This window comes from Pongo pygmaeus, chromosome 12 (genome assembly GCF_028885625.2).
Source record: "Pongo pygmaeus isolate AG05252 chromosome 12, NHGRI_mPonPyg2-v2.0_pri, whole genome shotgun sequence".
Taxonomy (NCBI): domain Eukaryota; kingdom Metazoa; phylum Chordata; class Mammalia; order Primates; family Hominidae; genus Pongo; species Pongo pygmaeus.
In genome coordinates, this window is record NC_072385.2 from 70240376 (window position 1) to 70264787 (window position 24412).

At 39.6% G+C, this 24412-nt stretch overlaps 1 protein-coding gene across 7 annotated transcripts in view; it reads left to right on the top strand.

Annotated features, from left to right (window-relative positions):
• WDPCP (WD repeat containing planar cell polarity effector) overlaps window positions 1-24412 on the top strand; it is a 464584-nt gene that overhangs the window by 246420 nt on the left and 193752 nt on the right. The window lies entirely within an intron of this gene.

The window sequence follows — 24412 nt, forward strand, 5'->3', positions numbered from 1 at the left end:
GAAGCATCATGACTGCTTAAATGAAGAAATATCCCTTAGGAGAGGCAGAGACAAAGAGTAGGTAGGCAGGACTACTATCCTCCACCCTGGAAACTCTGCTCTGTAACTTGGCCAAAGGAGATGCCAAATCCCCGTGGTTATTCAGCAGCACCACACTTTAGGAGATATGTTTCACAGTTCCCTTGGACAGGAACTCCTAGCCAGCCTTCACATACTGCTGGGATAATCCCTTTAGGACCGCACCATTTGGGACAGGCAGAACTCTGATCATTTACTATAGCTGAGGAGAACCTGGGCTTAAAGAGCCACCTTGAGCCAAAAAGGAGGCAGTGACCTACCAGTAAAGATAGGCTAAGCAAATATATTCAATAAAAAGCAAAACAAGCTGGACAGAGAAAACTGGAATGAATAATCCTTCAATGCAAAGACATAGATGTATACCCGTAAGAAACACTAACAAAGAGAACCATGAGCTTCCCAAAAGGACTAAGTAAAAATCCAGTGACTGAGGCTAAACATGGTATATCACGTTAACAGAATAAAGAACAAAAACCATATGATTATTTCAATAGATGGCAAAAAAAAAGCATTTGATAAAATTCAATATACCTTTATGATTGAAAACCCTCATCAAAATAAGTATAGAAGAAACATACCTCAAAATAATAAAGGCCATCTATGACAAACCCACAGCTAAAATCATACTGAATGGGGAAAAATTGAAGACTTTTCCTCTAAGGATTGGAAAAGACAAGGATGCCCACTTTTCACCACTTTTATTCAACATAATGTGGAAACTCCTGGTGAGAGCAATTAGGCAAGAGAAAAAAAGAGAAAGCGCATCCAAACTGGAAAAGGAGAAGTTAAATTAGCCCTGTTTGCAGATGACATGATCCTATATGTAGAAAAACCTGAAGACCCCACCAAAAAACTGTTAGAACTGATAAACAAATTCAGTCAAGTTGCAGGATATAAAATTAACACACAAAAATCAGCAGCACTTGTATATACCAACAGCAAACAATCTAAAAAATAAATCAGGCTGTGCATGGTGGCTCACGCCTGTAATCCCAACACTTTGGGAGTCAGAGGTGGGCGGATCACTTGAGGTCAGAAGTTTGAGACCAGCCTGGCCAACACAGTGAAACCCCGTCTCTACTAAAAATACAAAAATTAGCTGGACGTGATGGCATGTGCCTATAGTCCAGCTACTCGGGAACTTGAGGCACAAGAATTGTTTGAACCCGGGAGGCAGAGGTTGAAGTGAGCTGAGATTGCACCACTGCCCTTTAGCCTGGGCGACAGAGTGAGACTCCATCTCAAAAAATAAAAATTAAAAAAATAAGAAATCAGGAAGGCAATCCCATTTATAATAGCTACAAAAAAAATTAAGTACCTAGGAGTCAATATAACCAAAGAAGTGAAAGTTCTGTACAAGGAGAACTATAAAACTCTGATGAAAGAAATTGAAGAGACACACATACAAAATAGATATTCCATGCTTGTAAATTGGAAGAATTAATATAATTAAAATCACAATACTACCCAAAGCAATTTACAGATTCAATGTTATCCCTATCAAAATACCAATGACATTTTTCACAAAAATAGAAAAAAAACTATAAAATGTATATGGAACCACAGAAGACCCTGAATAGCCAAAGCAATCCTGAACAAAAAGAACAAAGCTGAAGGCATTACACTACCTGACTTCAAAATTTACTACAAAGCCATAGTAACTGAAACAGCATAGCACTGGTATAAAAACAGATGCATAAACCAATGGAACAGAATAGAGAACCCTGATATAAATTCACACTTTTATAGACAAGTCATTTGTAATACAGACACCAAGTACATACAATGGGGAAAGGACAGTCTTTTCTAATTATCCATATATATATGTATGTGTGTGTGTGTGTGTGTGTATATATATATATATATATATATTTTTTTTTTTTTTTTTGAGATGGAGTTTTGCTCTTGTTGCCCAGGCTGGAATGCAATGGTGCGATCTCGGCTCACTGCAACCTCCACCTCCTGGGTTCAAGTGGTTCTCCTGCCTCAGCTTCTGGAGTAGTTGGAATTACACGCACCCACCACCATGCTTGGCTAATTTTTGTATCTTTAATAGAGACGGGGTTTCACCATGTTGGCCAGGCTGGTCTCAAACTCCTGACCTCAGGTGATCCACCTGCCTTGGCCTCCCAAAGTGCTGGGATTATGGGCGTGGGCCATTGTGCCTGGCCCTAGGAGAGTCTTTTCAATGAATGATGCTGGGAAGACTGGATTACTCTTTGAAGAACAATGAAAGTAGACCCCATCTCTCACCATACACAAAAATTAAATTAAAATGGATTAAATACTTAAACCCAAGACCTGAAAGTATGAAACTACTAGAAGGTATCATTAGGGAAAGGCTCTGGGATACTGGTTTTTGAGAAGACATTTTGTGTAAGACCTCAAAAGCACAGGTAACCAAAACAAAAAAAGACAAATTAGATTACCTCAAGCAAAAGAGTTTCTGCACAGCAAAAGAGATGATCAACAAAGTGAAGAGCCAGTCCACAGAATGGGAGAAAATATTTGCAAATTATTCATTTGACAAGAGATTAATAATCAGAATATATAAGGAGCTCAAATAATAGCAAAAAAAAAATCCTATTTTTTTTAAATGGGCAAAAGATCTGAATAGACATTTTTCAAAAGAAGACATACTAATGGCCAACATATATGTGGAAAAACTGTTCAACATCACTAATCAGAGAAATGCAAATCAAAACCACAATTACCTATCATCTTATCCCAGTTAAAACGACTTGTATCCAAAAGACAAACAATAACAGATGCTGGTGAGATTGTGGATAAAGGGGAATTCTTATACACCATTGGTGAGAATGTAAATTAGTATAGCCACTATGAAGAACAGAATGGAGGTTCCTCAAAAAACTAAAAACAGAACTACTATATAATTCAGCCATTTTACCACTGCTTTAAATATATACTACTGCATATATATCCAAAAGAAATGAAATCACTATATCCAACAGATTTTTGCCCGCCCATGTTTATTACAGAACTGTTCACAATAGCCAAAATATGGAAGCAACCTAAGTGCCCATTGATGGATGAATGGATAAAGAAAGTGTGGTATATATACACAATGGAATATTATTCAGCCATCAAAAAATGAAATCATGTCACTTGCTATGACATGGATGGAAATAGAGGTCATTATGTTAATGAAATAAGCCAAGCACAGAAAGACAAATACTGCATGTTCTCACTCATAAGTGGAATCTTAAAAAGTGACTCTCATGGGCTGTGCACGATGGCTCACGCCTGTAATCCCAGCACTTTGGGAGGCTGAGGTGGGTGGATCACGAAGTTAAGAGATTGAGCCCATCCTGGCCAACATGGTGAAACCCCATCTCTACTAAAACTACAAAAATTAGCTGGGCGTTGTGGCACAGGCCTGTAATCTCAGCCACTCGGGAGGCTGAGGCAGGAGAATCACTTGAACCTGGGAGGTGGAGGTTGCAGTGATCTGAGATCATGCCACTGCACTCCAACCTGGTGACAGAACGAGACTCTGTTTCAAAAAAAAAAGTGACTCTCATGAAGATAGAGAGTAGACTGGTGGTTACCAGAGGCCAGGAAGGGTAAGGAGGAGGATAAAAGGGGAAAAGATATATATAAATATATTTATTAGCACTGAACTGTACATGTAAAAATAGTAAAGGTGGTAACTTTATATGTATATTTTACCTAAAAATTAAATTAAAAAAAGAGGAGAGATCTGAAATCAATAACCTAATGGGTAGATTTATCACAGGAATACAAGGGAGTTTCAATGTAAGAAAATCTATCAATCATGAGTGGAAGCAAGGAGGAAAGCCATACAATAATCTTAATTGATGCAGGAAAAGCGACCACATTCAATACCCATTCATGTTAAAAACACTCAGAAAACTAAGAATAGAGGTGAACTTCCTCAACCTGATAAAGGCCATTTATGGAAAACCCACAGCTAACCTTATATTCAATGGCTGAATGCTTTCCGCCTAAGATTGGGAACAGAATAAGGATGTTCGCTTTCACCACTACTAGTCAATATTGTTCTAGAACTGCTAGTCAGAGCAATTAGGTAAAAGAAAGAAATAGCACCTAAATTGGAAAAAGAGAAGAAAAACTATATTTGCAAATGACATGATTCTATTTTGAAAATTCCAGAGAGTCCACATAAAAACGATTATGTTACAGGAAAGGGGTCCTGATCCAGACCCCAAGAGAGGGTTCTTGGATCTTGTGCAAGAAAGAATTCAGGGTGAGTCTGCAGTGCAAAGTAAAAGCAAGTTTATTAAAAAAGTAAAGGAATAAAAGAATGGCTACTCCATAGAGCAGCCTTGAGTGCTGCTGGTTGCCCATTTTTATGGTTATTTCTTGATGAAATGCTAAACAAGGGGTGGATTATTCATGCCTCCTCTTTTTAGACCGTATAGGGTAACTTCCTGATGTTGCCATGGCATTTGTAAACTGTCATGGCGCTGGTGGGAGTGTAGCAATGAGGATGACCAGAGGTCACTCTCGTTGCCATTTTGGTTTTGGCAGGTTTTGTCTGACTCCTTTACTGCAACCTGTTTTATCAGCAAGGTCTTTATGACCTGTATTTTGTGCTAATCTCCTATCTCATCCTGTGACTTAGAATACCTTAACTTGCTGGGTTGCAGCCCAGTAGGTTTCAGCCTCATTTTTACCCAGTTCCTATTTAAGATGCAGTTGCTGGGTTCACACGCCTCTGACAATTAGACCTAATAAATGAATTCAGCAAGGTTGCAGAATACAAGATCAACACACAAAAATAGTAGCATTTTTCTACACCAGCAATGAACAGTTTAAGAAGGAAATTAAGAAATCCTGGCCAGGTGTGGTGCATGCTTGTAATCACAGCTACTTGGGAGGCTGATGTGGGAGGATCTCTTCAACCTGGGAGGCTGAGGCTGGACTGATCTGAGATCATGCCACTGCACTCCAGCCTGGGTGACAGAGCCTACACCCTGTCTCAAAAAAAAAAAAAAAAAAAAAAATCTTTCACTCTATTTACAATAGCATCCAAAAGAATAAATTACCTAGTGTAAATCAAATGAGCAAGGAGAGTCTCAATCATTTTAAGAGGTTTATTTGCCACAGGTAAGGACATGCCCAGGAAAGAATACAGATTCACAGGAAAAACTGTGGTCCATGCTTTTTCCAAAGAGCGTCTGGGGACTTCAGTATTTAAAGGGAAAAGGGCAGGTATTGGTGAAAGAGGAAGAAATTTTAAAAGGGCTTGGGTAGATAAGAGGCAAGGGGTTGCATTCTTTTGAGTCCTTGATTACCCATATACATGTGAAAGGGGTAGAAGAATAGTCACTTATGCATCTAGCTCATTAAATCTGCATTTTTTAAATAAGATAAACATAGAGCAGAGGAAGCAATCAGATATGCATTTGTCTCAGGTGGGCAGAGGGATGACTTTGAGTCATGTCCTTTGTCCCTTCCCTGTGAAGATAAGCTATCAATTTACATTGTCAGGGTAAAAGTCAACAGAACTGTTTTAGGGTAAAGATCTTGGGGCCCACAAGAAATTTCCTCATGGGCAAATTGTGAAGGAGGTCTATAGCTTTTAAAAATCTTTGTATCTGCCCTATTTAGGAATAAAATTGGAGGCAGGTTTGTGTGACTCAGTTTCCAACTTGACTTTTCCCTTTGGCTTAGTGAGTTTGGGTCCCAAGATTTACTTTCATTTCACACTAGCAATAACTATAACCAAGGAGATTGTGAAAGGAAAATAAATCTTGGGGCCCCAAACTCACTAAGCTAAAGGGAAAAGTCAAGCTGGGAACTGCTTAGGGCAAACCAGCGTCCTACTACTCACTCTACTCACTAAGATAAATGCATATCTGATTGCCTCCTTTGGAGAGGCTAATCAAGCTCAAAAGAATGCAACCATTTGTCTCTTGTCTACTTATGACCTGAATGTCCCCTCCCCATCTCCAGTTGTCCCACCTTTGCTTCAAGTTGTCCTGCCTTTCTGGACTGAACCAATGTTCATCTCACATATGTTGATTGATGTCACATGTCTCCCTAAAATGTATGAAACCAAACTGTTCTCTGACCACCTTGGGCACATATCAGAACCTCCCAATGCTGTGTCACAGGCACGCATCGTCAACTCTGGCAGAATAAACTTTCTAAATTAACTGAGACCTGTCTCAGTTAGATATTCGGGGTTCACAAGGTGAAAGAAATAAACACTGAAAGCTATAATACATTCCTGAAAGAAATTAAGACTTAAATAAATGTAAAGACACTCCATGTTCACAGATAAAAGACTTGGTATTGTTAAGCCGGCAATTGTAAACAAAGTAATGTACAAATTTGATGGTACCCCTCCCAGAATTCCAATGGATGTGTTTTTTGTTTTCTCAAAAATAGGGAAAGCCAATCTATGAATTCATATGAAATTACAAAGTGCCCCCAACAATCTTGAAAAAGAACAAAGTTTGTATATTTCCCCTTCCTGATTTCAAAACTTATTACAAGTGGGTTTTTATTAACTTGTCAAGATAATTCTATGTCGAATGTGTTGTCGAAAAGAGTCAAACTCTGTAAAATATTTTAAGAGATTTATTCTGAGCCAAATATGAGTGAACATGGCCCATGACACAGCCCTTGGGAGGTCCTCAGGACATGTGCCCAAAGTGGTCAGAGTGCAGCTTGGTTTTATATATTTTAGGGAGGCATGAGACTTAATCAAATACATTTAAGAAATATATTGGTTTGGTTCAGAAAGGCGGGACAACTCAAAAGCAGGGGCTTCCGGGCTATAGGTAAATTTAAACATTTTCTAGTTGACAATTGGTTGAGTTTATCTGAAGACATGGGATCAACAGAAAGGAAATGTTCAGGTTAAGATAAAGGATTGGGGTGACCAAGTTTTATTGTGTAGCGGAAGCTCTCAGATAGCAGACTTCAGAGAGAACAGGTTGTAAAATGTTTCTTAGTGGACTTAAACATGTCCCTAGCTCTTAGTTGATTATCTCCTGGATCTGAAAAGGAAGGAAGGAAAACAAAGGGGAAAAGGGAAAGGGGATTCTCTACAGAATGTGAATTTTTCCCACAAGAGACTTTGCATGGCAATTTCAAGGTATGACAAGGAAATATATTTTGGGGTAAAACATTTTGATTTTCTTCCTTGTTATGCCAGAGTCAGATTGGAAAGTAAGTCATGATATACAGAGTTAAATAAAACCCATCTGATGAGAATTTTTGGTTTGTAGGGCATGACTCCCCAGACCCCTTATATAGGAATTTGGGCAAGATAAAAGAAATCAGAGCTTAGTCATCAGATGAGTAATCTTTTCAATAAATGGTGCTAAAACAATCGGATATCTGTGTGGGCCAAAAAAAATAAAAAATCGTGTTCTCATACCAATACAAAATGTACTTGAAATGGGTAAATATAAGAGGTGAAACTGTAGACCTTCAGGAAAAGTGGATAGAAGATAAACATTAATGATTTTGGTGTAAAGATTTCTTAGATATAACATGGAAAAAATAGGTCAAGTGTGGTTGTACCTGTAATCTCAGTGCTTTGGGAAGCTAAGGTGGGAGGATCACCTGAGGCCAGGAGTTCCAGATCAGTCTGGACAGCATAGTGAGACCCCGTCTCTACAAAATCAAATAAGGAAAAAATAAAGAATAAAATAGACAGATCTTCATCAAAATTGGAAGCTTCTGCTCTTCAAAAGACACCATTAAGAAAATGAAAATGGAAGCTACAAACTGAGAATATTCTCAATATATGTGTCTGATAAAACAGTATCTGATTAGAGTATTGTATCCAACGTATATAAAGAATTCTTACAACTTAACAGTAAGATAACTCAATAAAAAATGGACAGAAGATTTGAAGAGACACATTACCAAAGAAAAAATATGGATGTCTAGGTAGCACATGAACAATGTTCAACATCATTAGTCATCAGAGAAATATAAGTTTTACATATAATAAGAAGCCACTACATTAGGAAAATTGAGAAACATTGATATACAAAACCAGAATAATAAAATTCAGACTACCAACTTCATTTACAAGGCAAATTAGGAAGTTCTGTGAGGATCAGTCAATCTCTAATTTGTAGCAGAATTAAATAGAATTCAAATACTTACAAAATTCTATTAATATCATCTGTATCATTCACTTATATTGCAGTATAATCAATAAAAGCAATGTACTTGCAAAAAAAAGTGTGGTATGTACATAAATAGAGTATCATTTTGCCTTATAAAATAAAGGAAACTATAACATGGATGAACCCAGAGCACATTTTGCTGAGTAAAATAAGCCAGGAACAGAGGACAAATATGACTTATTCCACTCATATGAGGAATCTAAAGTCAGTCTCATAGAAACATGGAGTAGAATAGTTATTGCCACGGCCAGTGGGAGAGGGAACAACATGTGTTAGTCAAAGAGCACAAAGTTTCAGATATGCAAGATGAGTAAGACCTAGAGATCTAACGTACAGCGTAATACCTATCATTAACAAATACTGTACTATATACTTAAAAATTTGCTAATAGGGTACATTTTAAGTGTTCTTATCATGAAAGTAAACAAATTAAGAGGGCCAGGCATGGTGGCTCATTCCTGTAGCACTTTGGGAGGCCAAGGCCAGCAGATGGCTTGACCCAGGAGTTCAAGACCAGCCTGGCAACATGAGAAAACCCCATTTCTACAAAAGATACAAAAAATTGGCCAGGCACAGTGGTATGTACCTGTAGCCCCAGCCTACTCAGGAGGCTGAGGTGGGAGAATCACCTGAGCCCAGGAGTTTCAGGCTGCAGTGAGCCATGACTGCTGTACTCCAGCCTGGGTGACAGAGTGAGACCCTGTGTCAAAAAGAAAAAGTAAAAATTAGAAAACAGAATAAGAGGAAATTTTTGAAAGTGATAGATATGTTTATGGCATTGAGTGTGGTAATGTGTCTGGAATTGGTGGGTTCTTCGTCTCACTGACTTCAAGAATGAAACCAAGGACCCTTGCAGTGAGTGTTACAGTTCTTAAAGATGGTGTGTCCAGAATTTGTTCCTTCTGATGTTCAGATGTGTCTGGACTTTCTTCCTTCTGGTGGGTTCTTGGTCTCGCTGACTTCAGGAGTGAAGCCACAGACCTTCGCAGTGAGTGTTACAGCTCTTAAAGGCGGCACGTCCACAGTTGTTTGTTCCTCCCGGTGGATTTGTGGTCTCACGGACTTCAGGAGTGAAGCTGCAGACCTTCGTGGTGAATGTTACAGCTCATAAAGGTGGCGTGGACCCAAAGAGTGAGCAGCTGCAAGATTTATTGTGAAGAGCGAAAGAACAAAGCTTCCACAGCGTGGAAGGGGACCCGAGCAGGTTGCCGCTGCTGGCTCGGGTGGCCTGCTTTTATTCCCTTATCTGGGCCCACCCACATCCTGCTGATTGGTCCATTTTACAGAGAGCTGATTGGTCCATTTTACAGAGAGCTGACTGGTCCGTTTTGACAGAGTGCTTATTGGTGTGTTTACAAACCTTTAGTTAGACACAGAATGCTGATTGGTGCATTTACAATCCTTTAGCTAGACAGAAAAGTTCTCCAAGTCCCCTACCCAGTTAGCTAGACACAGAGTGCTGATTGGTGCATTTACAATGCTTTAGCTGGACAGAGAAGTTCTCCAAGTCCCCAACCAACCCAGAAGCCCAGCTGGCTTCACCTCTCAATCCCCTCTCTAAACAGGACATCCCAACTGCTGTTGAGAATTTGGCCGATGACCACTCTAGCTACTTCCTGCTGGATAGGCGCGAAGAAGGGACCCTGCAGTTGTAGTGTCCTTCAGAGGGGAACTCTAGGCCAGTGGAAGGGCCAGAGGGTTGGTCCGGGGGTCCTCGGTAGAAGTTGTTAGTCGAACTCATTTGGGGTTCCATTTGTAAGACCATCTGTAGCTTGATGGCCTCGATTCTAGAGGAAACAAATTTGATAAGGAGGTTAAAAATACAGGGCCTGAAGGCAAATAATACTAAGATGGGTGTTTTGGGACCTAGAAAGGGGAGAAGACATGTTGCCCAACTCCAGAGGTTGGTATAAGAGTTTGAAAAGCATCTGATTTCAGAAGCCTTTTCCTGTAAACGCCGGGCAATATCTCATACTATCCCTGACTGGTTAGTGTAAAAGCAACATTCTTCCCCTAAGAAGGTGCAAAGTCCTCCTTTCTCAGCAGTGAGGAGGTCTAGGCCTCAGGGGTTTTGGAGAGTCACTGCTGCCAAAGAGTCTATTTGGGATTGTAGAGTAAGGATAGATGTAGTTATTTCTTGCAAACTGTCTGAGAAATCCTTTGAGAGTGTGTGGTAGTAGGATAATGCATGTTACACTGTTAAGTTTTAGCAAACTTTAGTTGAAAACCTTTTAAGTTTGGGATTTTAATTTTTCTTTGCTATTAATAAAACCTTGTTCAGTCCATATTAGACTTGGTATAGATGGCTCCTTCCTGATTCTGTAAGTACTTTAGGATTTGGCTGAGTGCAAACAACTCGCAGGTTTGAGCAGATCAATTATTAGGCAATTTTCCTAACTCTGCTTCTACAAGAGTTTCCTTATCACTTACTGAATACCCATTGTGTCTTTTTCCCTTAATCGCCTGGGAGGAACCATCTATCATCCTGTCCTGAAGGGAGTTCCGCCCAGATTTGGTCAGAACTTTGTATGGTAATTAATTAAGATTTAGATTCCCTGTTAGGAAACCTGCTAGGTTAAGGATTTTTGATAGGAAGGCTATGGGTTGTCAGTGGCCTCAGTGCTTTCAGGCTACGCCCTTGTTCACACTGACAACAAGGTGGTATTGGAGTGTTGTTACAGGGTTACAGAGAAGACCTTCAATTATCAATTAGAGGTTTTAAATTTACCCTGGCTTTTAAAGGAATAGGGTACACTGTTTTTTCTTTACTACTTCCATCTCTCTTTCTCTTTGACATCTTCGTCTCTCTTTCTGACTCCCTCTTTGTCTGTCTCTTCCTTTCTCTCTCTGACTTTCTTCTGTTCCTTCCTCTCTCTCTCTTTCTGACTTTCTGTCTCTCTGTCTCCTTCTCTTTGACTTCCTATCTTTCTCTCTCTCTCTCTGTCTCTCTGTCTCTTCCTCTCTCTCTCTGTCTCTCTGTCTCTTCCTCTCTCTCTCTCTGTCTTTTTCTCTCTTTCCTTTTTTGACTTTGTCTCTTTCTTTCTTTCTGACTCCCTCTTTGTCTATCCCTACCCCTCTCTGTCTCTTTCTCTCTTTCCTTTCTGCTGGTCTTTCCCTTTCCCAGTTCTAAGGCTCGGGTAAGTGCCACTAGTTCTGCTAACTGGGTGCTGGTCCCTGGGGGAAGAGGCTTACTTTCAAGTACAGTTACATTACTAACTATGGCATAACCTGCCCTTTGCATCCCACTCTCCACAAATGAACCTCCATCAACATATAGGTTAAGGTCAGGATTAGCCAAGGGGACCTCCAAGAGATCATCTCGGGCGGCATAAGTCTGGACTATAATTTGTTGGCAGTCATGCTCGACTGGTTCCCCATCCTCTGGGAGAAAAGTGGCAGGGTTGAGGGCCACTCACATATGTATTTGAAGCACCAGTCCCTCAAGGAGTAGCGCCTGGTATCTAAGTAGGTGGTTGTCCGATAGCCATAAACTTTTTTTGGCACCTACTATGCCATTTACATCATGAGTTGTCCAGACAGTGAGATCCTTTCCTTGTACTATTTTGATAGCCTCTGACACTAAGACAGCCACTGCCGCAACTACCCATAAACAGTGAGGTTAACCTTTTGCTACTACATCAATTTCCTTACTTAGGTATGCCACTGGTTGTGGGGTTGTCCCACGAGTCTGAGTAAGGACTCCAAGAGCTATCCGTGCTCTCTCTCTGACATATAAAGAGAAGTTTTGTCTTGTGGGAAGGCTTAAAGCTGGAGCTTCAGTTTGTTCCTTCCAATGCCCAGACTTCAGGGTTGATTTCCTCTTCAAGTAAGGGGCAACAAATGGGTAACTTGTTCCCCATATTCATGTAGCTAATAGCTCCAGCTTTGGCTAATATGTCCCTCCCTAATAAAGGTATGGGACTTTCAGGCATAACAAGAAAGGCATGTGAAAAGAGCAAAGTCTATCAATTACAACTGAGGAGGTGGGACAAATACCTGGTTACAGGCTGTCCCAGGATTTCTCGGACAGTAACGGACCTTGAGGACAGTCATCTGGGACAGAAGATTAACACTGAGAAGGCCACACCAGTGTCCAGGAGGAAGTCAATTTTCTGGCCCTCAGTGGTTAACCATACCTGAGGCTCAGTGAGGGTGATGACATGAGCTGGTGCTTTCCCCAGGCACCCTCAGTCCTATTGTTGGATCATCTGGTTGGGGGCTTTTTTCTGGCCCAGAGAACCATTGCACTCTGGGGCACTGTGCCTTCCAGTGATTGCCTCAGCATAGTGGACATGGGCGAGGGGGTGGCTTGTTTCTCGTTGGACAATCTTTTTTAAAGTGTCCTTGTAAACCACACTGATAACAAGCCCTACCAGATGATTGGCCTGCTCCATTTTCTGTCCTCTCTGAACCACCAAGGTTTGTTTGTCTGAGGGCCATGACTAAGGCTGCAGCATTTCTCTGATCTTGCTTTTCCTTTTGGGTCTGTTCCTCTTCATCCCTATTATAGAACACCAAGGTTGCCAGGTTTAATAATGCCTCCAGATTTTGTTTAGGGCCCAGGGCTTGCTTTTGGAGCTTTCTCCTGATATCTGCAGCTGATTGGGTAATAAACTTATCTTTTAGAATCAATTGACCCTCGAGTGATTTGGGTGACAGGGGAGTATATTTTCTTAAGGCCTCCTGTAGCCACTTGAGAAAAGCAGAAAGATTTTCTTCCTTTCCCTGAGTTATGGTGGACATCATTGAATAATTCATGGGCTTTTTCCTAATTCTCCTTAGTCCTTCTAGAACACAGGTCAACAGATGTTTGTGACTCCAGTCCCTATGATCTGAGTTGAGGTCCCAGTGGGGATCCATACTGGGGACAGCTTGCTGACCAGTAGGGAATTTTCCCTTTCTTTGGCTGTCATTTTATCATTTACTTGACTAAGATTCCAGATATCTCTAAACTCTTGGGCTGCAGCTAAAGCCACATTCTTTTCATTAAAGGCCAGGGTTTGATCTAACAATAGCATGACATGTTTCCAAGTGAGATAGAAGATTTGCCCTAGACCCTGTAGGACATCTGTGTACCTATCAGGATCATCTGAAAACTTCCCCAGGTGTGCCTTGATCTGCTTTAAGTCAGAAAGGGAGAAGGGGACATGTACCTGGGTTGGGCCAAATTCCCCTTCCCCTACAGCTTGAAGGGGATGTAACCGATAGCCCGGGGGTTTTTGTGGTCCTTTGGAGATTTCTTTGCTTATTTCCTTCTGGGTGAGGGAGATTAGAGGAGGCTTATCATTAATAGGAGGGGGAGCTATAGGGAGGCTAGGATATGGGGGTAAGCTGAAAGGTCCTCCTGGGGGATGTAAATTGCAAGCTTTGCATAGTCGTGTATTCTTCAATGAAAAGAAAGTTTGGACATAAGGTATTTCACTCCATTTGCCTTCCCTCTTACAGAAAAGGTCAAGCTGCAGGATAGTATTGTAATTTATACTTCCCTCAGGTGGCCATTTTTCCCCATCAGAGAGAGAATATTGGGGCCAGGCTGTAGTGCAGAAAAAAATAAGCCGCCTCTTTTTCAGGGTTTATGGGTCAAATTGGTCCCAATGGCTTAGGATGCATTTCAAAGGTGAGCCTGTTGATGCCTGAGTGTTTCCCACCTGAAAGACAAAACTGCCTGTGGTTTTGGTTTGTTTTGTTTCTACCCCACCCACGAACCCGCAACAGTCCCTGGACCCTGCTGATCGGAATAGTTGTGCTCACTGACGCAGCAGCAAAAATACTAGTTTTCCTCCCAGACCACAAGGGGGACTGAGAAAGGTCGGATTTAGTGGCCCTTACCAACGCATTCTTGAAAACCTGCACCCTTGCCTGTCCTCCTAGACCACAAAGAAGACCGAGAAAAATCGGATTTATTGGCCCTTACTGACACATTCTCGAAAACCCATTAGAGTCCTAAGCATTCACCTGTTGGTATTGGGACCTTACCTATGTTCTATAAAGATGTTATGCCCCAAAAATGAAGTGGAGGGCCATACCCTGAGGGAGGGAAGGGATCTCCAGGGTTGGAAGAGTGACACCTTTTGTCCTCACTTACATGAATAGGAAGGATACAATTTCTGAGGCTCCCCATATTCTAGCTTCAGGAATAGCTTTTGTTAGGCCTGCTAGTCCGAGGAGGGATCCTAAAATTCCAGATAGTCCCCCTACGATGGGGCTTTGGGCAAAAATTACGTCTTTCTGATTGGTGAGCCCGGGTGCCTACAGAAGTTAACAGAATCCCAAATTTATACTAGAAATCATTCTTATAGGAGAAACTAGAAAAGCACCAGAGACAGGGAGTGGTTTTTAGAAGCAGGACTAGCCTGGAGAAGAGAGGCAAGAGGAAGTTTGTCTGGCAGGCATTAGGACCCAGGGGGCAAGGGTCGGGGTAGATAGAATAGATAGGCAAGTCTCGCTTGGGCGACATGACTTTGAGAGTTCCACTCATGGCCACAGGTTCAACCAACTTGTTGTTGGGACCCAGGAGCTGAATGGCTTTCCTCTCTGTCGACCCTGGGCTCAGCCAGAAGTACAGGAAAAGCGGAAGCTGGTTCCAGGCAAACCAACGCTCCAAACTCTGAAGAGTCAGGGATTGTTAGAGAGCCCTTTCCCAGAAAGCCTGACACCCGTATCTTTAGTCTGGCAGCCGCACTAGTAGCTTTTAACTGGTCGACAGATGTCCAGTATTTAGCCCCCTAATTCTAAGGAAAAATAGGAAAGAATAGCAAGCGAAAGGGGTTCGATGGTACTCACCGCTTAGCGATAGGCAATAGTCTAACCTCTTGGTGATAGGTGATGGTCCCATCTGGGTCGCCAAAATGTGTCTGGAATTGGTGGGTTCTTGGTCTCGCTGACTTCAAGAATGAAGCTGTGGACTCTCGCGGTGAGTATTACAGTTCTTAAAGATGGTGTGTCCGGAGTTTGTTCCTTCTGATGTTCGGACATGTCCAGACTTTCTTCTTCTGGTGGGTTCATGGTCTCGCTGACTTCAGGAGTGAAGCCGCAGACCTTCGCAGTGAGTGTTACAGCTCTTAAAGGCGGCACGTCCACAGTTGTTTGTTCCTCCCGGTGGATTTGTGGTCTCACGGACTTCAGGAGTGAAGCTGCAGACCTTCGCGGTGAGTGTTACAGCTCATAAAGGTGGCGTGGACCCAAAGAGTGAGCAGCAGCAAGATTTATTGTGAAGAGCGAAAGAACAAAGCTTCCACAGTGTGGAAGGGGACCCGAGCGGGTTGCCACTGCTGGCTCAGGTGGCCTGCTTTTATTCCCTTATCTGGGCCCACCCACATCCTGCTGATTGGTCCATTTTACAGAGTGCTGATTGGTCCATTTTACAGAGAGCTGATTGGTCCATTTTGACAGAGTGATGACTGGTGCGTTCACAAACCTTTAGCTAGACAGAGTGCTGACTGGTGCATTTACAACCCTTTAGCTAGACAGAAAAGTTCTCCAAGCCCCCTACCTGATTAGCTAGACACAGAGTGCTGATTGGTGCATTTACAATCCTTTAGCTAGACAGAAAAGTTCTCCAAGTCCCCACCCAACCCAGAAACCCAGCCGGCTTCACCTCTCAGTAATAGCTTCAGTGGTGTCTACTTCCCTCCAAATTAATCAAGTTGTATACATTAAATATGTACAGCTTTTTGTGTGTCAATAATACCTCAGTAAAGTGATGTGTAAAAAGAAGACAATAGAAGTAAAGAAAAAGGAGCTCAAGAGAATTACATTAATTCTACATACTTGAGTTTATAAAAATGTAAACATTCCTAAATACAAAACAAATACGAAATCAAAACAATTTTTTAAAAAGTAAAGCAAACTTGCCATATGGCAAAAAATACAAACTAAGCAGGGATTGTTATATACTGTATAACAAGACAGAATTATGCCACAGATTATTAAACAGAACAAAGAAAGTCATTCTACAATGCTGTGAGCTACCTTTCATAATAAAAAAAAGTTATATCCGTGTACCAAATAAAATGATAGGAATCTTCATGAAGCAGAAATTGTAGGAGATATAAGGAGAAACAGACAAAAGCAAACCACTAGTTAATTTGCACATAACATTTTCAGTCTAAGACGGGTCAGAATGACAAAAATGAGGAAATAAATCAGCAAAGTAACAGAATCAGTAGGGAGCTCTCATGTGGATGGATACACACACACACACACACAGAGTGTATATATATGTCTATACACACACAAAGTACATATCAAAATGTATATATATATATATATATATACACTCTGATAATAGAGACACACTTCAGTACTTCAGACTGATATTGTTCTATAATATCAGTTACATGAATATAGAGATCATCTATTACTTTATTTGTTTAACTTTCCATTTGTTTAACTTGCTGATTGAGGTGTGCTAAAAGCAATTGTTAATATAATTGTCTTCTTTATTTCTGTCACCTTTTTTTGTTTCATATATTTAAGACACTCACACTCATGATTGTTGGGTCTTCCTGATGAATTGGTGTTTTTATCATTATGAAATGTCCCTCCTTTAATACTGTTTTTTAACGTATATTATATCTGATAATTATTGCCATTCTAGCCTTTTCATATTTACATTTTTCTATTTATGTACTTTCAAACTATCTGTGTTTGTATATTTATAGTGGACTTCTTACAAACAGCATACATTTGGTTCTTGCTCTTTTATGACAGTCTTTGTCTTTTAATTGGAATGTTCAGTTCATTAACATTTAATGTAATTATGGATGTAGTTGGAATTCAGTCTGTCATTTTGTTTTCTGTTTGTACTAATTTTTACTAATTTTTGTTTCTTCACTCCACTTTTCCTTCCTTCTTTGGCTTATTTTAATATTTTCCAGATTTTTTTATTTATTTGCTTTTTCAGTCATACCTACTTGCACTGTTTTTTTAGTGGTTGCTGTAAGGGTTATATTTATATCCTTACTGTTCTATAGTCCACTTAGAATTAAAATGTAGAAATCTTCATGCAGTCCACTTCACGGAAAATGTAGAAATCTTGCAATGAACTGAATCAGTTCATTTAGCCACCTTACCCCATCCTTTATGCTATTGTTGCCATATACATAACCTACATGTTACAACCCTCACAAAATGTTATAATTTTTGCTTTCAACAGACTAGTGTATATTAAATAAAGGTAATGGAGTTCTTTATATTTGCCCAGGTATTTACCGTTTCTCCTACTTTTCATTCTTTCTTGAAGATCTGCATTTCCATCTAGCGTTTATTTTAGCCTAAAGAGCTTCTTTTAGTCTTTCTTATGGTGTAGTTCTACTTGTGATAAATTTTCTTAGTTTCTTCCTGCAAATGTCTTTATTACACCTTCATTTGTGAAAGAGTCTTTGCTGCATATAAAATTTTTTGTGTGTTTCTTCCTTCCAGTACTTCAAACATGTTATTCCACTGCCTTCTTGAGATTATTCTGCTATTGTTTTTTTAAATTATTAAGTTGGATATTTAGTTTATCAATTTTTAACCTTCTTTTCAATATAAGCACGTTAGGCTATAGATTTCCCTTCAAATACCTCATTTGCTCAAGTGTTTTTTATAGTATTAGCATTTATTTAAGTATTTTAAAATTTCTGTTATGATTTCTTCTTTGACTAATGACTTCATTTCTAAGTACATGTGAATATATTGCTTATCTTTTTGTCAAACTTAATTACATTGTTGATGGATTAATTATAATGTTTAAAATGTATTGAGACATGCTTTTTTACTTACTACATAATATAATTTTGTAGATATTCCATTTGTGCTTGAGAAGAATGTGTATTTTCTGATTTAAGATTTAAGGTTCTCTGGGCCAGGCACAGTGGCCTGTAATCCCAGCACTTTGGGAGGTTGAAGCGGGCAGATCACGAGGTCAGGAGATGGAGACCATCCTGGCTAACACAGTGAAACCCTATCTCTACTAAAAATACAAAAAATTAGCCAGGCTTGGTAGTGGGCCCCTGTAGTCCCAGCTACTTGGGAGGCTGAGGCAGGAGAATGGCGTGAACCCAGGAAGTGGTTCTCTGATTTAAGTTTATGTATCCAATAAATATAACTTTGTAATTATGTTGTTTAAGACTCCTATTTCTTTCTAATTTTCTCACTGCTTAGACTAGCAAAAATTTAGAGATAACCCTTAGTCTCACACAGTGATGGTAGTCTGATCATTTGTTTTAATTCCATTCATGTTTTGCTTTATACATTTTTGAGCCTATTTTATTAAGTACATTCAAGTTTAGAATTTTTGTATATACAGAAGATTGAAACTAGGCCCCTTCTTTCACTGTATACAAAAATTAACTCAAGATGGATTAGAGACTTAAATGTAAAACCTACAACTATAAAACCCTTAGAAGAAAACCTAGGAAATATTGTTCTGGACATAGGCTCTGGCAAAGACATCATGACAAAGACTCCACAAGCAATTGCAACAAAAGCAAAAATCGACAAATTGGAGGAGTCTCTGCTCAAAGACTTGATGCTTATTTTTCCTCTATAATTTGAAGATATTTTCTGTCTTCTACCTCCCATTGTTGCCAATGAGAAGTCTAGGGTCAGTCTATTTGTAGTTCCTTTTTAGAAGATATGTCTTCTCTCTGGCAGCTTTTTCTTTTTTTAAAGTTTATGTATAAGTTATTCTTTTTTTCTTGCACTTTTAGGTTCAAGGGTACATCAGCCAGTTTCTTAACAAGGGTAAATTGCATGTCATGGGGGTCTGGTGTACAGCTTATTTCATCACCCAGAATAACTATGCTACTAATGAGCATAGTATTCGATAGGTACTTTTTCAATTCACCCTCCTCCCACACTCCAGCCTCAAGTAGGCCTTGGTATCTACTGTTACCTTCTTTGTGTCCCTGTGTACTCAGTGTTGAGTTCCCACTTATAAGACAGAACATGTGGTATTTGGTTTTTTGGTCCTGTATTAATTCTCTTAGGATAGTGGCCACCAACTCCACCCATGTTGCTGCAAAGGACAATCTCTTTCTTTTATATGACAGCATAGTATTCCATGGTGTATATATACCACATTTTCTTTATCCTGTCAACCACTGATGAGCATCTAGGTTGATTCCATGTCCTTCCTATTGTGAATAGTGCTGTGATGAACATACACGTCGCATATCTTCATGTTAGAACAATTTATATTCCTTTGGGTATATACTCAGTAATGGGATTGCTGGGTTGAATAGTAGTTCTGTTTTAAGTTCTTTGAGAAATCTCCAAACTGCTTTCCACAGTGGCTGAACTAATTTACATTGCCACTAGCAGTGTATAAGTGTTCTTTTTTCTCTGCACCCTTGCCAGCATCTGTTGTTTTCTGACTTTTTAATAATAGCCATTCTGACTGGTATGAGATAGTATCTCATTGTGGTTTTGATTCACATTTCTCTAACGATTAATGATGCTGAGGATTTTTCGATATGCTTGGTGGCTGAGTGTCTTATTTTGAGAAGTGTCTGTTCATGTTCTTTCCCCATTTTTAATGGGGTTTTAAGTTTTTTGCCTGTTAATTTGTTTAAATTCTTTATAGATTCTGGATATTAGACCTTTGCCAAATGCATAGTTTGTGAATATTTTCTCCCATTCTGTAGGTTCTCTGTTTACTTTTTTGATAGTTTATTTTGCTATGCAGAAGTTCTTTAGTTTAATTGGTCTTCCCATTCATCAATTTTTTGTTTTTGTTGCAATTGCTTGTGGAGTCTCTGTCACGACCTCTTTGCCAGGGCCTTTGTCCATAATGATATTTCCTAGGTTTTCTTCTAAGGTTTTTATAGTTTTGGGTTTTACATTTAAGTCTGTAATTCATCTTGAGTTGATTTTTGTATACAGTGAAAGGAAGGGGCCTAGTTTCAATCATCTGTATACGACTATCCAGTTATTCCAGCACCATTTATTAAATAGGAAGTCATTTCCCCATTGCTGCTATTGTCTATCTTGTCAAAGATCAGATGGTTGGTTGCAGGTGTTTGGCTTTATTTCTAAGTTCTCTAATCTGTTCCATTGGTTTATGTGTCTGTTTTTGTACCAGTACCATGCTGCTTTGTTTACTGTAGCTTTGTAGGAGTTCGAAGTGCATAACCTGATGCCTCCAACTTTGTTCCTTTTGCTTAGAATTGCTTTGGGTGTTCAGGCTTTTTTTGGTTCCATATAAATTTTTTTTTTTTTTTTTGAGATGTAGTTTCACTTTTGTTGCCCAGGCTGGAGTGCAATGGTGCGATCTCAGCTCACTGCAACTTCTGCCTCCCAGATTCAAGTGATTCTTCTGCCTCAGCTTCCCAAGTAACTGGGATTACAGGTGCCCGCCACCACGCCCAGCTAATGTTTTGTATTGTTTTTTTAAGTAGTGCTGGGATTACAGGTATGAGCCACCATGCCTGGCCTGGTTCCATATAAATATACGGTTTTTCTAGTTCTGTGAAAAATGTCAGTAGTAGTTGGATAGCAATAACATTGAATCTGTAGTATGGCCATTTTAACAGTATTGATTCTTATTATCCATGAGCATGAAATGGTTTTCCAATTGTTTATGTCATCTCTAATTTCTTTCCACAGTGTTTTGTAATTCTCATTGTAGAGATCTTTCACCTCCCTGGTTAGCTGTATTCCTGCATATTTTATTCTTTTTGTGGCTATTGTGAATGGAATTCATTCTTGATTTGGCTCTCAGCTTGGACATTATTGGTGTATAGAAATGCAATTCATTTTGCACTAATTTTGTATCCTGCAACTTTGCCAAAGCTGTTTATCAGATCTAGGAGTCTTTGGGCAGAGACTATAGGATTTTGTAGGTATAGAATCATATCATCTGAGAAGGGAGATAGTTTGACTTCCTCTCTTCCTATTTATTAATAGATGCCTTTTATTTCTTTTCTGGAAGCTTTTAGTTTTCTTTCTTTTATTTTTATTTATTTATTTTGAGGCAGAGACTCACTCTCTTGCCCAGGCTGGAAGGCAGTGGCACAATCTCAGCTCACTGCAACATCTGCCTCCCAGGTTCAAGCAATTCTTGTGCCTCAGCCTCCTGAGTAGCTGGGAATACAGGCACCCACCACCACATCTGGTTCATTTTTGTATTTTTAGTAGAGGTGGGGTTTTACTATGTTGCCCAGACTGGTCTTGAACTTTTAGCCTCAAGTAATAAACCCATCTCAGCCTCCCAGAGTGCTGGGATTATAGGCGCCCAGCCTAATTTTCTTTTTTTGTTCAGTTCTGCATTTCCATTACAAATGTGGATATTTTAAATTTCCTTTTTATATCTCCTGCCTGATATACCTTGTTTCTTTTGTGTTGATTGTCTCATATCATTTATCATCTCTGGAAATTCTTAGCCATTAACTTAATTCCCTGTGTAGTCATATTCGACTTTTTCATTGTCTCTAATTTGCTCAGCCTCTCTTTATATTTTTAATCTTTTTCCTCTGTGCAACATTCTGTGTAATTCCTGATTTATACATAATTTATGCACTTTTATTTCACCAATTCTTTCTTCAAATGTGTCAAATTGACTGAGCACAGTGGCTCACACCTGTAGTCCCAGCATTTTGGGAGGCTGAGGCAGGAAGATCACTCGAGCTCATGGATTCGAAACCAGCCTGGGCAACATAATGAGACCTCATTTCTACAAAAAAAAAAAAAAGTATTACCCCAGTACGTGGCACATGCTTGTAGTCACAGCTGCTTAGGAGACTCAAGGTCTTCTAAGACACTCGAGGTACTTATGAGGTTGAGGTTGCATGAGCTATAATCACGCCATTGTACTCCAGCTTGGGTAACAGAGCAAGACCCAGTCCAAAACAAACAAAAAAATCAAATTATTTAACTTCAATAATTAGATTTTTATTTCCAAAAGTTCTGTTTTATTCTTTAAAATAGTAACCTAATTATTCTTTATTGTATCATATTACCTGCTTATTTTCATGACTCCCTCATTTCTTTAAATATTTTATATTGAATTATTTTATATGCCTACTTTAATAATTCAATTATTTGAAATCCATGGAGATCTAAATTTGTTATTTTTCTAATTTTTAGTTATAGTGCCTTGTTTTCTTGTGTTTTTGATTATGAACTCATACTTGTTTGATTTTAATTTATGTTAATTTATGTTAAAAATTCATTGAGGGCCTCTATTAGAAAGGCTTTAATCCGGACATGAACTTGTTTGTTTCTGTGAAAGTTAGAGGCACTACTAACCTGGGTCTCTTTTAGCCCCTGGCTTAATCAGAATTCTTGGGTTTAGCTCTTGTACTTGGCTTAATCAACAGTCTGAGATTATCACCTTTAACTTGAGTTTTGTTCAGGCTTATCTCCTAAGGATGATGGCCCTGTAAGTAGTTCTGCCCTGTTTTTCCCCCTTATTTGTTGTCTGCTGAGTGATCCTTACTCTGATTTCTATCAAGGGATTTTGTTTAATCGGTTATTTTTTTATGGAGGATATGGCCCCCTTGGTATTTACTTACTTTTCATAGTCCTATGATTTACTTTAACTAAGTATTTTATAAACAACCTAGTTGGGAGTCTCCTTTTGCTATTTCTGTTTCACCATGCTGCCAGATGCCAATGTCAGTTTTTTAATTTTACCATGTATCATTACCATCTACTGTCTATCATTACCTCTCACCTAGAAAGAAGAGCACATCCTAACTTATCCCCCTTAATTTCACTCTCCAATTTCAGTTTGCCCTCTATGATTGCCAAATTGATGTTTCAGTGAACATGTTAGACATGTTAACTTTGAGGTGCCTTGAAACAATAATTTGGAGATCAGGGAAGAGATGGATCCCAGAGGTGTAGATTTGTAAGCCACTGATAATTGATAAGCAATGCCCTGGGTGTGGTAAGGTTATTGAGGAGATTGGAGAGAGTGGGTAGAAATAAAAGAGGATCATAGAATACTGATTTCGTGGGGAGGCAGAGAAAAATGAAGTAGCAAAGGAGACTAAGAAGAACACATCTAAGGAAGGGAAAACAAAAAATTAAGGAAAGCAGGGCAAGCCAAGGTAGGAAAGGGTTTCAAGGAAGGGCAGTTTATAGAATTAGATGTGACCAAAGGGGCACACAAGGTAAGAATTTACCTTTAAGTTTGATCCTAAGAAGATGGATGACAATGGCTCAGGCCTATAATCCCAGCACTTTTGGGACGCTGAGGTGGGTGGTTTGCTTGAGCCCAGGAATTTGAGACAAGCCTGGGCAACATGGCAAAAACTCCATCTCTACAAAAAATACAAAAAATTAGCTGGGCATAGTGGCATGCACCTGTAGTCCCAGCTACTTGGTGGGGCTGAAGTGGGAAGATCACCTGAGCCCAGGAGGTCAAGGCGATGATTGCACCACTGCACTCCAGCCTGGGTGACAGAGTGAGACCCTGTATTTAAAAAAAAGAAGATGGGGCCAGGCACAGTGGCTCACGCCTGTAATCCCAGCACTTTGGGAGGCAGGCGGATCACGAGGTCAAGAGATCGAGACCATCCCGGCCAATATGGTGAAACCCCATCTCTACTAAAAATACAAAACTTAGCTGGACATGGTGGTGCGCGCCTACTCCCAGCTACTTGGGAGGCTGAGGCAGGAGAATCACTTGAATCAGGGAGGTGGAGGTTGCAGTGAGCCGAGATCATGCCACTGCACTCCAGCCTGGCGACGGAACGAGACTCCATCTCAAAAAAAAAAAAAAAAAATATATATATATATATATATATATATATATATATATATATATATATATGGATAATTAGTATTGCCAGATAGTTACAATGGAATGGGGACAAATGCAAAACTGCAGTGAATGCATGGACAAATAGTACAATTTGCTAATCCTCTGACCTCTTCCTTAGTATATCCCACCTCCACTGAATATATAATGAATCAATAAGCTTCCTAGTACAAGACACTCTTCATTCACAAAATAAACACAATTGCCTTTTGATTTCTATAGCTGAGAGGGATTCAGGCAAATACAGGAGGTACTAACCAGAAGAGGCAACATATTTTCTAAGCTATCATAGTCAGCAGTGTCTACTTGGGGTTGTTTATTCTTGAAAGTTATACTTAAGGCCTCCCCAGGCTCTGTGCTGCAGCCCCTCCTAAATGTAATAACTTTTCACATATGGAAGATCCTAGTAGGCCAAATCCCTTCT